We start from the raw sequence: 2,484 nt of genomic DNA on the forward strand, positions 1-2,484 counted from the left end.
GGGTTTTGCATTGATTGGGATGCTTAGTGTCTTCCATTTGAAGCCCAAGTATGGAGATGTGCAAGTTCTAAGTTTCCTTAGGCCGTGCATTCAAGCCGTGGGGGCACCAATTTTTGGTGTTGAACCCACCGTCAAGGTGTTTGGAATCTGCATGTTCCGTGTTCATCAAGCACACCAAGTGGAGCGCACGAGGAGCGTCAAGTTGAAGGGGAAGAGAGCTGCCTTGCTCCCAGGTGCGAGCGCGCGCGACAATGGCGCGGCCGCGCAGTGTGGTGGCACAAGCGCGCGGTGCTCTAGCGCGGCCGCGCCTGTTTCTCCCCTTGTTCCGTACCCTCTTTTGCGCGACCGCACATCTTCTTGAAAAAGGTCGCGCCTGTACGGGTCTATTTTGGACGATCTAACCAACTTCTCTTTGTTAGCTTTCAATATATATAGAATTTTCTTCTATTTTTAGAGGGGGAATTCATTAGAGATTTTGGAGAATTCATTGGAGAATTTTTCATTAGATAATTCATTAGAGAATAGTTTAGAGAGAGAAACTCATGGTTTATGAGTGATGATTGATTCTAAGCACATTTCCTTTGATTTCATCAAAGTTTGTAAGGATTTCTTTTACTTTAATGCAATCTTTAGCTTTTGATTTCAATTTTTTTGTTGATTGTTTAAGTTTATTGATTAGTTGATTGAATTTGTTTGATTAAAATGATGATGATGAATTTAATAATTTGCTTAGTTTCTTGACTTCTTCCATGGATTGTGAGTAGTTTACTTGTTAGGGATGTGGTGAAGCATGTTTGAGTGATGGATCATAGCTAATTGGGGGTTTTTATTAATTTAGCATTGAGATTAAATTGGTTGATTGATTTTGTGCATGTGTGTGATTAGTTAAAGAGTAGCTAACTTTAATTGTCATACTAGATTGCATTGTGAGTCTACTTTGATATGGACAATTAATTTGTAACTCGCATTTGTCGATTGAGCTTGGTTAGTGACGTTCCTAGTTAGAGTCTTTCATAGTTGGCGCTAGTTAGACCTCTAGGAGATAGCTTGTCGAGCTCTTTTGATTGCATTGTCTATCTTCCCTCGCAATACTTGAATTAATCAATCTCCAACCCGATTAGTGTGTGTCCATTGCAAGTACATGTGGATCCTAAATCCCTAGTGTCTTGATATATTGATTTACTTGGTTTGATTAGTTGAATTAGATAACCCACACTACCATCTTACCTTTCAAAGTAGCTTGACATTGGCTGTAGTAAATTTCCCCCTATTCCTAGTGGTTCGACCCGAACTTACCCTATTACTAGGCGTAGCTTTGGTTATAATTTTAGTTTGATTGGAGGAATTTCGGTTTCCAACGACCTAGAATCCACCCTTCGTAAAAAATGGCGCCATTGCTGGGGAATGGCGTAGTTGTTTGCTGTTATTGTTGAGTATATTTCATTTCATTTCAAAAATACAAAAAGATTTTTCTCTTTTAGACTACACTTGTAGCCGTGCTACTAATTGTTTCTTTGAGATTGTATGCATAGGACAAGAGGAAGGACTTTAGTACCTTTTGATCCGGAAATTGTGAGAACAATCGCAAGGATAAGAGTTGCTAGACGATCTTTGAGTTCGAGCTCTTCAAGCGAAGAAGAACAAGGAAGCATGGGGAAGGTACCAAGGGTTGCTTTGAAGGAGTTGGGAACTCCCGGTGCCTATAGATTTGAGAGTGGGATTGCTCCACCTACAACACCGGCAAATGACTTTGAAATAAAGCCGGCAATGATCACTTTGATAGAGAGGCGACAATTTAGTGGGGCCAAGCATGAAAGCCCACTAAATCATCTCAAGGAGTTCGAAAAGTATTGCAACACTATCAAAGTGAATGGAATTTCCCAAGAATTCATCCGCCTCAAGCTATTTCCCTTTTCCCTCATAGGGCGTGCCTTGGAATGGCTAGACAAGGAGGTCATGCTGAATTCTCTAAGGACATGGGACGAAGTGACCAAGGAATTTCTATCCCGTTTCTATCCACAAAAGAAAACGGCGGAGGCTAGTGCTTTGATTCAAGGTTTCAAGCAAAAGCCTGGTGAAATCCTCTATGAAGCATGGGAGAGATATAAGGAGTATCAAATAGAATGTCCTAACCATGGAATTCCTAATTACCAAATTATTCAAATCTTCTATGAAGGCCTTAGTGCTCAAGGAAAATCATGTCTAGATGGAGGAGCCGGAGGTCCCATTATGAATAAAACGGAGGAGGAATTGGTTGACATAATTGAAAACGTAGTGAGGTATTATAGAGATTGGCAAGATGGAAAGGGAGTCAACTAGCAAGAGTAGCTCTTTGGTGTACTTGGTTGATCATATAAATGCAATCAACAATCTATCCTCACAAATGACAAACTTGGGGAAGGAAATATCCGCTATCAAGGCAAAGTTGGAAAGTGCTACCTCCCAAGTTTCGAATCTTCCCTCCCAATCTAAGGGGAGAGGTAT

At 40.8% G+C, this 2,484-nt stretch overlaps 1 non-coding gene across 1 annotated transcript; it reads right to left on the minus strand.

The window, feature by feature from the left end:
- Positions 1-2,035: 2,035 nt before the first annotated feature.
- Positions 2,036-2,141, minus strand: LOC145590503 (small nucleolar RNA R71). Its single transcript, XR_014102094.1, has one exon. It is a non-coding gene; the product is annotated as a small nucleolar RNA R71 (small nucleolar RNA).
- Positions 2,142-2,484: the final 343 nt, after the last annotated feature.

The sequence above is a fragment of the Chenopodium album genome, chromosome 17 (genome assembly GCF_948465745.1).
Source record: "Chenopodium album chromosome 17, dcCheAlbu1.1, whole genome shotgun sequence".
Classification (NCBI taxonomy): Eukaryota; Viridiplantae; Streptophyta; class Magnoliopsida; order Caryophyllales; family Amaranthaceae; genus Chenopodium; species Chenopodium album.